General features: G+C 39.0%; 1 protein-coding gene across 1 annotated transcript in view; it reads left to right on the forward strand.

The window, feature by feature from the left end:
• Nucleotides 1–4,077: 4,077 nt before the first annotated feature.
• Nucleotides 4,078–13,751, forward strand: part of KCNJ16 (potassium inwardly rectifying channel subfamily J member 16) — a 40,932-nt gene continuing 31,258 nt past the window's right edge. Inside the window, exon 1 of the mRNA XM_007421677.4 lies at nucleotides 4,078–4,154. The gene's annotated coding sequence lies outside the window, so the exon portion shown is untranslated. The remainder of the gene's footprint in view (nucleotides 4,155–13,751) is intronic.

Consider the following 13,751-nt stretch of genomic DNA (forward strand, 5'->3'; position numbering starts at 1 on the left):
AGTACACTGATAGATTGTTTGCCCTGTTGATGATATTGTAGGGCACAATGTGCATCTGATTAGGGCCATGAGATAAATGGCCTATCCTTTTACTTGGCCTAACAATTCTGAGATTACAAAGAGCAATGGAGAAATATACATAGGATCACCTCAAAAGTTACATTTCTTAATATGATACAAAAATAGAAGTAAGTAAGGCTGGGCATGGATGGCTTTGTTATAATTATAAATACCTAGATTCGGTCCTCACGTAAGTCCATAAAAGGGCCAGCTGGCGTTGAGCTGAGGTGACCATACCATTCCTACTAATGTCAAAGTCTACATGAAAGTATTCAACCACATTTCAATTGAGCTTATAAATTGGCCCAGCCTCATATATGGGTATGGCTGAAAATCATCCTGATGTTGCAGATGCTGTCAGGACAGTGACTCGTAAGCAGAGGCCAAAACACTCTGTAAATACAGCAGCAGCAGTAGCAGCACTTTAAGAGCACAGGTCATTCTGCTCCAAATCCTACTCATTGTCAGCTTTTCTTCGGTCACCATTAATCTCCAATAGCAAGGTATGGATGAACAATATAACTATACTCTATTTCACCTTTATTCTATTCTCAGTTTTCTAAAAAAAAAGGGGGGGGGGATAATGGATATGTGTTTTTTTCTGAAACAGAGAACAGCATTAACAACGGCCCCCTCCAAGGTCACTTCCTCTTTGTTACCAATGCAACCAGAGGCAAGTGAACAAAAGATGTTATCTAAGTTCAGAAACTGGAATCCTGAGACCTAACTCAGTTTTCTGGACAGTAAAAGCAACACTGGCTTATAACTGACTTTAGGATATTTTAAGATATTTTTATAGTTTATAGTCTCTGAGAGTATTTGGATTGCAGAGAGTCCAGAGGGAAGACGGATGGGGAGAGAGAAGATCCGTTACCAAGGCAATGAGTAGATAAACATTGCTTAAGCCCAAAGAGGAGGGGGGATTATGAAAACGCCTCAGACAGGAACCCCCCTAATTCACATACATATAAAAGAGGGAGAAGGGGAAGCACAATCCGATTTAGAAGATTCTGATACTACAGCCAATTTAAATAAAAGTAGTTTTCAGGCTTCCGTGGAGTCTATTTCTTGGCCTGGTCTGCCTCTTAAGGCTGGCACAGCAGGATAGAAATGTGATTGATTGATTGATTGATTGATTGATTGATACATAAATAAATACATAAATACATCCAGGTGATGGCACTGCACTTTCCAAAAGACATGTCAAAACCTTTTGGGGGAGTGCTTGTGAGTGGTGTTATGCTGAATGTTCCTCTGCAGGTCAAAAGCATCTTAGGCAGCAGCTGAGGGAAACCCCACAATGGGGACCCTGAGGAGTTGTCCTGAGTGGACAAGAACAGACAGAACTGAACAGGCAAGGCAGACACAGCACTGTGATCTTCCTCATTTATTCACTGAGCTTTCAGTCTGGCCAGGATGGCTCTATTCATGAGTAAGCAGACTAAGAGAACTTGAGGGGGACATTTGCACTGGGAAAATGGCACAGGAGGGAAGGATTAAGTTTCTTGTTTTTTAGGGCAATATCCCTCAATTTTCAAAGCAGATCCATAGGACTGTTACTCAGGGAAACAAAAATGTCAAAGAAAGCTCATTAAGGAACTCTCCCATCCGAGGATATGACCACCTTCAGGACAAAGGGACTTCAAGCTTCCTTCTGACGTACTTCATAAATGAAAGCAGGTTCCCCTGAAGAAGGCTATCAAGGTGGGGACAGGGACCTCGCTCAGTCATAATCATAGCCGGAAAGACAAGCCAGCCAAAAGAGAAAAAAAATCTTCAAGTGAAGATGTCGACAATCAAATTGGCAGCTAGACCCCAAAGTAACTGTTTTAATTTCCAAGCAGTGTGTTGTATGCGCATGCTGGAAGCTTCAGCTTGCAAAACGAAGATGTTCATCTGTGAGATATTTTTCCCCCAATTTTCCTTGCTCCAATACAATTGTATTTTCTTTTTATATCTTGCGTGCGTCGTTGCTGGCGTTGCCTTTGTAGTGGTGCAGCCTCATCTTTCCTACAGGCGCAATGTTGCCAGGGAGAGGCACCCGGCACTTTATGGTAATTAAAACCTTTATAGAGCATGCATATTTTAATTATGACTTGTTTTAATGTTGAAAGTATTGACTCAGGCTGCCCACATAAGACACAGCCACACATTCCATGAGGGCCAGCAATGACGGCCAGTGCATTCCTGAAGAGCCCCAAATATTAAACAGACATGCACTCATGTTGAGCCCAGTCTGTTCTAAATATATAAAAATCAAGCTGTATAATGGGGGGGGGGGGTGTAAGAGAGGAGGGAATAAACTTCCATATGTTGGAAAGTTAAATCAAAGCTTTAGATTAAGTGGCAAAACAGTGGCTGCAATAGAGAGAAAAAAACTGATGGTTTTAGAGTTTGCCCAGAATATAAGCGTGCCTTGTCTTTGTTAAGGGACAAGCGGGAACGGGTTTTCCACTAGCATGGCCTCCAGTTCTGTTATCCAGAGGGATTCAAATGCTCTCAAGTTTCAACCTGCACAAAGGCAACTTCCTAAACTCTGCTGAGTTTTCATCAGTGGCAAGGATGTTCAATAATCCAGAAGTGCCCTAGAGAAAACAAAAGGTGTAGACAGGATGGAAATACCTCAGCTTGAAAAATCACCTGATAGGGATTAAAGGCAAACATATACAAAATATTAGCAAGAGTTCAAGAAATGAAAAAGTTCCCTGCCTAAATTTTCTGTTCTTTTTGTTGACTGAGGTGGGAAGGATTAGAGTTCATCTGCCACAAAGAAATAGCATTTGTAAGTGGTTCATTCCTATCTTTTTTTTTTTTTGGTCTGGGGGGGGAGCAGAGAGGATGCAGACCTTCAACCATTCCTCTCATTCATAGTTTGCTCTTGTATAATGCCACTCAGAGTCAGCAGTGGCAGGGTATCCACAGGGTGTGGTAAAAAAAAATTCAAAATGGTGTAATCAAACCTCCACCTGTTTTTTATGTATCACTTTGATTGCACTGTCACAGCTGACATCTTGACTTTTTGACCATACCCCATGGACAGCCTAGACTCCACAAGTTCTCTGGAGTGATTGAATGAACAAATGAACTCAGTGGCCAACAATAATTTCTTTCCTCACCACAACCTCTTTTACTCATGAAGGAATTATACTTTGTTGTGGAGAGACATTAACCACCATCCTCACCTCTTTATTCAGTCTTCTTCTGGTCCTACCAGGAAGGGCAAAGGTCAGTTATTTGCATCCTCACTGGCCCCTAATTTCACAACACTTCTTCTTATGAAATCTAGTGCTATCTTCATCAGCCGCTGATAGAAAATTAAGTGAAAGGTAGAGTTGTTTACACCGCCCCCTTGCTGGCATGGAAAAGTCATGTTATAGAGTGGGTGGTGATTTAGCTGGTGTGTTCAAAAGAGTTCTACGTACTGCTTAACTTGCGTTTAGTGATATAGCTGGAGTATACATCCTAATGAACATTTCAGAACTACCAGATGTCTGAAGGACATTGTGTTGGGCTTGGGAACCCCCCTTATTGCTAACCATTTCCCTGATTAACAGGCAGTCTCATCCAAAGCATACTTCTCCTTGTTAGCCCCTCACTCTTGCTCTGGAAATTTCCACTCAAACTTAGGGTAAATAGAGGAACAGAAGACTGGCAAAAAAAAAAAAAAAAGGTAGGCTTTTTGTTTTTTTCAAATAAATGTCTTTGTCTCTTAGCAACATTTCAATAGGTAATACCAAACCAGCCTTGATTGCAAATATTTGTATTCTGAATGGATTTTTAAAAAATCTTCCTCCTTCTTGCTATTGTTGAAATCCTAGCCTGAATGTCTTTCGTGACTTTTGTGCAAGTTTCAGCACACGCTTGATGGGGCGGGAATGGCAGCAAGCAAATGGACCGCTTGTCACCTGATTCTTGAGGTGCCAGCAACTACCTAAGCAGATTCCTGAAAGGAGATTGCTGCTCCAAATTGGGGTAAATGTTTAACCGGGGTTTGTGAAGGTTGTGGCTTTGGAATTGGTTTATTCTTAACCCAGCCTTTGCTTTCTTTATTGTCAGTTTCATGATTGCGGGCATGAAGGAGCATAGGAAGAACAGTAAGTAGCTCTATATTTCATATTGCTAAGACTGTTACATCTATAAATTGGATGGAAGACTAGTGTTTTTCTGCCGGTATTCTGTATAAAGACAGACACAACCAGGGGATCAATACAGTGTTAACATTATCCCAGGAGTAAGAAGAAGATGAATGGCTTAGAGAAAGAAAAACAGAGGGAGAAATCACAGCTGCCTGACAGTAAAATCTGAGGTTGTAAGTTATTTAGCTTTGTTAGCCTCTGTATTTTTAGCCAATTGGGCCCTATGTACAGAAGAAAACAGTTATTCATTCAGTGAAGTGTGTGGGGAAGAAAGAGAGTACCTCTGAAAAAGTCAGGATTGATTCTAAAGAATGTGTTTCCCCCCTAGAAATCAATATTCTCAGAGAAACTCATCTGAGAACTATTGGAATATGAAATCCACATGGGTTTTGAAAGATTCATAATCAGGAGTGTGTAGGAAACCCAATCTAATGAAAAAGCAGCAATCATATTGAATTTGATTTGATGCTAAAACAAGAGTTTTGAGAGAGAGAGAAAGAAAGAGGGAGAGAGGGAGGGAGACATCTTAATGGCACCCTAACATTTTCCATATGTGTTCTTCTATAGGTATTTTTCCGAGGAAGAAAAAATGTTCCATTGCTTATGTGCTCTCTCTCATTCTTTCTTTGTGTTGCCGGAGGTTGAACAATAAATGCACACCCTCCAGGAAAGACTCAAGAGAGACATTCTCCCCAGGGTTATGTTTATTATTTAGGGAGGAACATAGGGATTGATATCTGAAGGGAAATGGTCCCAGAAGATAGGTGTTCACAAAGAGGTCAGGGCAGAGACCAATGATGATTAAAAGCTCAAAGGAAAACTCCACTGGTAGTAAATGATTAGTGATCATGAAATACAATATAATTAATAAGGAATTATGGTAGACAAGAATTGCTAGTGGATTCTTCATCTAGTTTATAAATAGTGTGTTTGTTCTGTGTGTGATTCTGTTGCAATGCACCTTTGCTGTGTCATGATATTACTAAATGCTTTCTATAGGAATATTTTTATTTGAGTATAAAAAGCATGTTCTACTTTCATTTGGGGAGGCTGACCTACAGGTTCTGTCCAGTTATATGACTTAGACACAGTGTGACTTTACAAGCACAAATGGCAAATCTCTATTGGGAGCAACATTTTTCACTTTTTAAAGTGTAGAGCCCATAGTCTTCAAGTTAAGGCTGATCTAAAGTTTTCAGCATCTCTTCACGCTGGTTGGGCCTGCTGGGAGTTGTCATTCAGCAACAACTAGAAGCCGATAGGTTTCCCATCACTGCATTAAAATATATTTCCAGGAATCACCTTCATAACATGTTCCAAATGATGACCCTTCGGTAGGCAAAGTACATTAGGGCAATAATAAAGCAGAGGCAGTGTCTGAGTTCTAGATAAAAATTCACAGAATCTACATACTTTGACTTTCAGATTTCCTATCTTCATAGGAATCTTTCTGTATTTACTTCCTCATCCAGGAACTCCAACAAATCTGAGTATTATTGAAATTTCTTGGTTTTCTTTTACTGTGCATGCTCAGTTCATATAGGCTACATTGTTAGGCTTCATCATTGCCAGAACACACAGAGCATGTTCCTCCAGTTGCACATTGCTGAACTGGTCACTGCAGTGGAGGAGGAGCTAGGCATGGCATGCTGCCGATTACATCATCATTTGCGGTAGATGATGATGTAATTCATTGTGCATCATGCAGCACTCAGCTTTTTGTGCACCAGAATAACATCTGCCCCCACCTTTTCCACCCTAACAGATGGGACACAGCTGGTCATGGTGGCTGGACACTTCCTTGCCCTTGCTGGTCTTCTGATTGAAATTTCTGAGAAGTTTCCAGGGAAGGATTTTAAAGAAGACCATTTGAAAACAAATGAATTAGAGAGATTAAGGCTCCTAAGTCAGGCAGAAGGATTTCCAGACAAGCTTTTTATAGACAGATTTCTAAGCATCTTTCTGTTTCGAAATGAATTTTATTCTTAAATTATTGTGCATGTCAGAATGAAGCAAAGCATGATAAAAGAGTCAGCTTTTCCACTTAAAGTCATGGCTACCATAATTCTGGGAAATTTGAAAAGCCGTTGCAACCCAGGTGCAATAAGGGTAGGGGTTTTTGATTATTCCTTACTTCTCATTCTGGTTTGTCCTCTCCTAAGTACTATTGGGGGAGGCAGGGAGAAAAGATCTTTGTTGGTTATGGCTCATATTCACAGTAACTAAAAAGATCCAATAAAACTCAGATATGCATGGGATTTTTGACAAAATAGGGCAAATCTAGTTGTCCATTCCTTTGGGAATCTAGTCAGAAGCAATGCATTATGGATAAGAGATTATTTTCAGTGTTTTCAGGGCTTTTTTCCTTTAAAACTTTTTTTCTTTTCCTACTCAGATTTCTGATCATTTCTACATGCTGGAGGCAGAAGTATTTAGTGTGTACTTATGAGCATTTCTGAGAGCAGGAATTCCATCTCAGCAAGGCTTAGTAAAACAGGTTTTATAACTGGAACAGAAAGGAGGCTTATTTAAAGGAAATACATTATAGGAATAGGCAAAGCTTAGCACTTAGCCAACTACATCCTACCAGAAGAGTAAAGAAAGGATATGCTCTGTGCATGTGTCCTGAGAAGAAAAGCAGAAGGAAGTGAGCTCTGATTAGCCATCGCTTAGACAAAGAGTAGGCAAAGTGATGGATAAAGAAGGGCGCAGAGTAAATGCTTAACTTATGGACCCTTATGGCCAGTCATGAGGTGATGAAGTGCCAGTACCACTGAACCTGTACCACTAATATCATGATCCATACAGAATTTATGAGTAGGAATGTAGAATGTATTGGTAGGGGTAACCCATATAAGTGCTTGCCATTACTATACTAATTCTTTCTTTAAATTTTAATGTTCCCTTTTTTCTACCAGTGATCTGGTTCATACATGTAGCAGAATAAGATAACAGTTAAATTAGGAGTAGACATCCTGAAGCCCCAAAACTACATGTTACCCTCAGACCTCTTCTTGGTGACCCCATGTCCCATCCAATCATTTTTGCTTAGAAATAATGGCATCATTTCCCAGTACTTTGAAAAGAGAAGCACAGAGAGACTGTTACATAGATCTTAAGGTAAGCTTCATATACATAGTTAAAATCACCTAAGAAACCCCCACATCCTTCAGAAGAAGGAAAACAAAACAAAACGAAAATAAAAGCAGAACATTTTGGCCTAGTCCACTTTGCAGCATCTATCCTCTGTGCGCCTTGCTCTCCCCCAGATGGGAAATATTTAGCCACCAAAATTTGCCATTTTCAACTGTGGAAGCATCTTGTGGCTATAAAGATGGGCTACAGGTGAAGTGATTGTGGGCTTAGCACTGTCTAAGCTGAAAAGAACCCCAAACTCTGCAGCCCAAAAGCAGCCCAGCAAGTTCAGTCTATGGGAGAGCAATAAAAAGGGCACCCGACACATACCCCATCAGCCTGGAATGGTGCCAACCACTTAATTGCCTCAAGATCCTACTACTTCATTCAGCTACATGTATAGACACGGCCAGTGTCAGATTGCAGTTAATACAGATGGATGTAAGCTGAGATCATATTGCTCTTATGCTCTTGGTAGGGTTTAGTGTGCTTTTAATGCAAACATACACATTAACCAGTAGCAGTAACATCAGGGCTCTGAGCACTGACTTGCTGGAGGAGACCAGGTTTTGTCTAGCCTAGTCTTCTTCAACCTTTTGCCCTGCAGCTGCGTTAGATTACTTTGTCCAGATTCTCAGCCACAGCAGCCAAAGTGGCTGGGAATTCTGAGGGCTGAGTCCAAGACATCTGGATGGCGCCAGTTTGGAGAGAGCTGCTCTAGTTCAAAACACTCTCTCCACCACTGGTTATCCAGATGCTTCAGTTACACTAGAACTGAATCTACTGATTTCACAACACCAGTGAGAGAATCTCTGAAAATGGGTGAATTTTTTTTTTTTTGAAAGAAACAGAAATATGTAAGTTGAGTCCTCACTTCAATGCATTCTACACAAAGAAAAATAATCCTGTTAAGAAATATAAAACCAAGGTAGGGTCTCTGTCTTTTTTCCTAATTATTCCTTTTAAATAATGTTTTGTCCCAGACAGTAAATAGTAACTATATTTATAAATGGATTTTACTGGCATATTGCAAAACACAGTTTCAAGCTTTGGAAAATCAATACCCATTTACTCGGACCCTCAACTCTGTAAGCAAACCCAGATTTCCATTGGGACAGACTGATATGGTCACTTTTTAATAAACTGTATTTCATGTCCATTAGGTGTTTTCACAAACCATTCAGACATATCCTACTGAAATAAAATCCCCCAAATCATACTATCAACAAAGAGTTTTTGAAAAAAAAAATTAAGCATGACTTAGGAAGACCTTAACCTGGAAAGCCTTGCAATGTGTTAGACTAAAACTTCCAGAATTAGAAGGGTGCCAAGGTTGGGGAAGATTGGTGTGAACAATGAGCTAATTGAGGCCCTAGGAATGGGACTCCCCATTAGCCTCTTTGCCTGGGTATATTTAGCTCTTTGAATGCTCATGATTTGACAAGCAGGTGCAGCCTTATCTAACAAATGGCTTGTCAGATGATCTCACCAGTTAAGCCATATAAGGCCAGGCACCAAATGCCTTCCTCACATTTAGCAACACTGACAGAATGGACAGAAATGCTTTATTTCAGAAACAGAGTTCATAAGACTGAGATATTGAATGTAATCCCCTACATTTCATTTTAAATATGGTTGTGGTCTTGTATTCTTTTCTGAAACTCTTGATAAGAGGACCATAAGTACATGTGCATAGGCACCCAGGGGTATGTGTCTGTGGGGAGTGGAGGGGAATGAGAGAGAGCGAAAGGATGCTGAGGGGCAGATAAAGCAAATCACTGCCTGATGTTCCCTTATATGGAAGGCAAAATCTTGGCAAAATCTTCAGCCTGAAAGAAGCATTTAATGTATGATATAATAGAGTATGCCAGAATTTGGAGCTTTAATGCTGTTCAGAAGTATTCAGTGCTTTAAACAAGCCTGCCTGCGAAGCACATAGCCATGTTAACCTAGGAGAAGTCTTTGTGGAATGGAGAGCAGCCTTGATTGTGATACTCAGGATTTCATGGAGAAGCATATAAATATGGACAAAAACAGCTGATGACAAGCCGACCTATTGTCTACTAAAATGTGCGCCACATGAAAAGTATATCTCTCAAGCACACACCCTAGCAATATACTGCAAATTATCCTCATTCATTCATTCTTTTATATAACTTCCCATCTTGCAACATATCCCCTGAAATATCTTTCAGAGAAACTTGTCAAACATGCTCCAGGTACGTCTGGTAACAAGGCTGTCAGAAGCAGAAGAGGGAAATGAAACACAGATTAGATCTACTAAAAATCATAATTGAAGAAGGCCAAATCATATCCGCATAACTTGTACTTTTGAATTGGGCCATGCTTCTGATTGACCAGTTTACTTCCTAGCTACTCTCATTGTTTTTGATCAGCTGCATTTTATTCTACCAGGTAAGAAATCTATCCGGTCTCTATTTGGGCAGATTCTGGGCATGAAAGTAACATACTAGTGAGAATAAGTAATAGTGATAGAGTGTGGCTGTATCTGACAGCTACAGAGGCTATTTATGGATTGAGGTGTAGCAGACTGACTGGAGCATTATCTATGGAGATACTAGCAACCTTGACAGAGTAAAGCATCTTTTATCATCTGGGGCAGATACACCTTTAGAGCCTCTCCGTGGATAGACAAAGCTTCTCTGGATGTTTAACAGTGCACAGGGGACTGCTTCTGAACACTGGAAACTTCACCTAGTGCAGAATACAAATCAATCAAATGGAGGAAAGCGGGCTGATTTTGAAACAGCTGGAATAGTTTCTTCCCTGAAACTGATGTTATGCATAAATAACTTGGCAAATGGGATCCTGAAAGAATTTGTGCATCCATATAAACTTGTCCAATTACTGAGATAGCTTCAGAATCCTTGCCTGATCTTCCCCAAAAGCTGTGGAAACTTGATAGAAACCTTATCTTGGGAATTCCCTTTCAGAAAAGCTTGCCGGATACAATGTTGATTTTTTTAGCAGCCAAGGGAAAATATTTCTCTTTGCCAATGCCTTTTTCCTCTTCCTTTTCTTCTCCTTTGTCTTCTCTGCAATCCTGTATGCATGCATCTGAGTTTATATCTCCTTGCTATCCATGGGTATAATGGAATAGATACGTAGAAATTGACCCTGCTGTTATTTTTGCTTCCTGTGGCTTTCGTTATTCCTTTTTATGATAGTTTGGGATTTAGCTGTTAATTCATCTCAGTTTTCCCTTCCTATGACTGGATAGAATTGCCTCATGTCATCTCTCAGTGTGTGGTTTGGAAATGTGTGATGACTGTACTCCAGAAGTCAAGGCCAGATTTGGTTGAGGAATCTCCAGTTGTTGATGGGGTTGGAGCTGGGGTGAGGGAAGGGCCTAAATTTGGTACTTAAGCTCTTACCTTTAATGGCCAAGAGACTGCTGCTTTGCCTGACTCTTGCGAGCTACAATGTACTAGACTGTCAGTTTCAGGGAAATATATTCAGTAAATAGCGGTGTCAACTTTTTATGTGACACAATTATGCAATGTAATTGAGGAATTGGGAATAATATGTTTTTCCCATTTCCATTTATTGTACTTTGTACTTTCATTGCTCAGCTACCTTGCAGTACTTTGCTGACCTTGCTTGATGTCAAAAAGGTAATATTTTAGTTCTCAGATGGCAGACCACTAGGACATACAAAGGCTGCAAGCTAGATTGGGAAAAATAAAATAAAACATGTCCTGAAAGAGGGCAATGAGAAAACAGTTCTGTATTGTTGACAAAAAAATACCAATAGAGGCAAATATGAGGCTCTCTCCAACTGTTTCTACCTGACGAAGCCCATGCTCCCTCCCATATCAAAAGCCACTTTTCCCAGATATAGTAGCTGACAGTAGGCAAGGTTTTTGTTTTCTCTAGGCTATGAGCAAAAAAATCCCACACAGTTATGGCAGCTGAACTTAATCTGAAGGCACTCAAAGCTTTTCAGTCTTATTGGTCTAATTCTGATTGATTGGTAAACTCAATTTGAATATTGAATCATGCACAATATATGACAGAGTTTGGTGCTTTGGTGCTATACGTGCATGGACAAAACCCTGTAGAAAGGCAGTTTTCACCACATCTTATGTAGGATTACAGCCTTGTTGCTGATGCTGCTGTTGTTGCAGGGCTTCATCAATGCACACCTGCAGAAGTTTATTTAAAAATTAACATTGTCAAAGTATTTTGAGATTCACTGTGCAGCATTTTACACACTATTCTTTTCAAAATATGAAAAATATATTTTTTCAAGTTCTAAAGAGATGTATACATTATTATGCATAAGCCTGCATTCTGTTTATCTTAATCTGTGATGTGCTGTTGTGGTGCTGAAAGGATAGCGCCTGTTCTTAAAACAATTGTCAGGGCTTAAAACAAAACAAAACAAAACCCCCCAAACTCTCCGTTGGGCTCAGGAGTAATTCAATTCTTCTTATTTATTTGTTGAAATAAACCAAATCTGTATTATAACTTCAGAAGAAGACCCAGACAGTTCTATGCCAAGGTGATTTGGGCGAACATCTAAGTCCTAGTCTTTGCATTGTTTTATTATGTAATGCAACTGCATTTATGGGAGAGATAAAACTTAATAAAGTCTAAATTCCTATTTCTTCAATAAAATATATATGTAAACAGCTATAACATTTTGAAAGCATTTTAAAAAATTGTCTGAGGAAGCCCATGCTCCCTCCCATATCAAAAGCCACTTTTCCCTGATATAGTAGCTGTCAGTAGGCAAGGTTTTTGTTTTCTCTAGGCTATGAGCAATTCTTGACTCAAAAAATATCTATAAAAATGCATATTTTAATGGATATTTCAGTTATTATTTGGGGAAAATATGTATAATTTAAATGCACATTTTGGGATATTTGGAATAGAACAGAAACATGTCAGAGTCAAAATTAACAGGAAGACCTTCAGTTTATAGCGCAGGATTAATTCTGTAAGTAGCCCTGCAAGCTCAGTATTATTTGCTAACAATGACATACATTCATTGAATTCCATGGGGAGTCACGTTTACGCCTGGGTTATGTTATTACATCTTATTGAACATTTACAATCAAAATTTGAGTTCTATATCAACAGAAGCTGCAAGTCACAAAGTGGTCGTGTGAACAAGCACAACTGTAAAGTCAAAGAGAGACAGGAAATAGCACATATAAAAAAGAATAATGCACAATTTTCTACCTAATATACACCCAAGACCTCAGTAATGGCCAGTAGGATTCTTGTTGCTCAGACTACTTTGTGTCCAAAGCTACAGAAGAAAGCTCTTATAAAACTAAATGAAAGCTGTTCCATCTCTTGAAGCATGAAGAATGTTTTGTCCAGTCTGTCTATTCTAGTTTTTGACAGTACTTGTCTATAATTGTATTCCATCTATGCTTTTGTGGTTTTATCTATCTCCTTGGACCAAAAAACTAAGTGGATAATATTTATGCATTAATACAGTGATTGTGTCATTCTTATTCTTCCAAGAATTAATTTTTTGGTAGTTAATAGATTGCTAAACATCATGTGCAGAATAAATGTCATCACTTACATGTAGCACAAAACACCATTTTATGTCAAGTTGACACGAGGTTTCACAAAATTAGACTTCATGGTTAAATATCTCTCCCACCATCACCCAATTTGCGCATGTAAAATATTGACTAATTGATAATAAAATTGAACAAATAAAAAAGCCAATATGGAATTTTTTACGCGACTTTTGCAATCAAATTATTTTTGTTTGTTAAAGGGTTTATGAACCATGTTAGGATAAAGCCTTTCAAGCTGGCTTGTGACACAGTTAAAGCCTGAATCAAGCAGAGGAGATTAGACTAAACCTAATGGGATTTAACTGAGCAGATCAATAAACCCACTGAGGAAAGATGGAATTTGCAGGGATCCATGTCTTCTTCAGCCTCATCTTCTATCCTTACCTTGAAGAGAGAATTTTTCCTTCCTATTTCTCAACCTGCTCAGCTGCCCTTTTACCTATTACCCCTCACTCCAGAATTTGTTGAATCTAGATAACTTACTTCTACATTTCTTGTGAATCTCAGTTTTATTGGAGATTATATGGGCAACATGTTCATTTGGGTAGTTTCATGGTAAAATTTATGAAGAGCTATGCAAACAACTTATTCTGGTTTTTCTAGGAGGATGGAAGAAGAAAGAGATATGAAAGCTACAAGAAGTATAAAAATAGTGTTTCCTGAAAATGCTAAATAAACATTTTTCCTTAATCTGCTGCTTTTGAAAAAGTTAAAATCAAAATCTGAAGTAAAATTCTAAACATAAAAAAAATATTGATAATTTATCTGGGATTCATATTTCTAGTTGGTATTTTGACCAATCTTTTTTTCCTGTGTACATAAAAGGGACAATATTGAGCAGTTGCTATCTGCAGTT

The sequence above is a fragment of the Python bivittatus genome, unplaced genomic scaffold (genome assembly GCF_059951505.1).
Source record: "Python bivittatus isolate LINGU-HERP-01145 unplaced genomic scaffold, Pbiv_v1 ctg000220_np1212, whole genome shotgun sequence".
NCBI lineage: Eukaryota > Metazoa > Chordata > Lepidosauria > Squamata > Pythonidae > Python > Python bivittatus.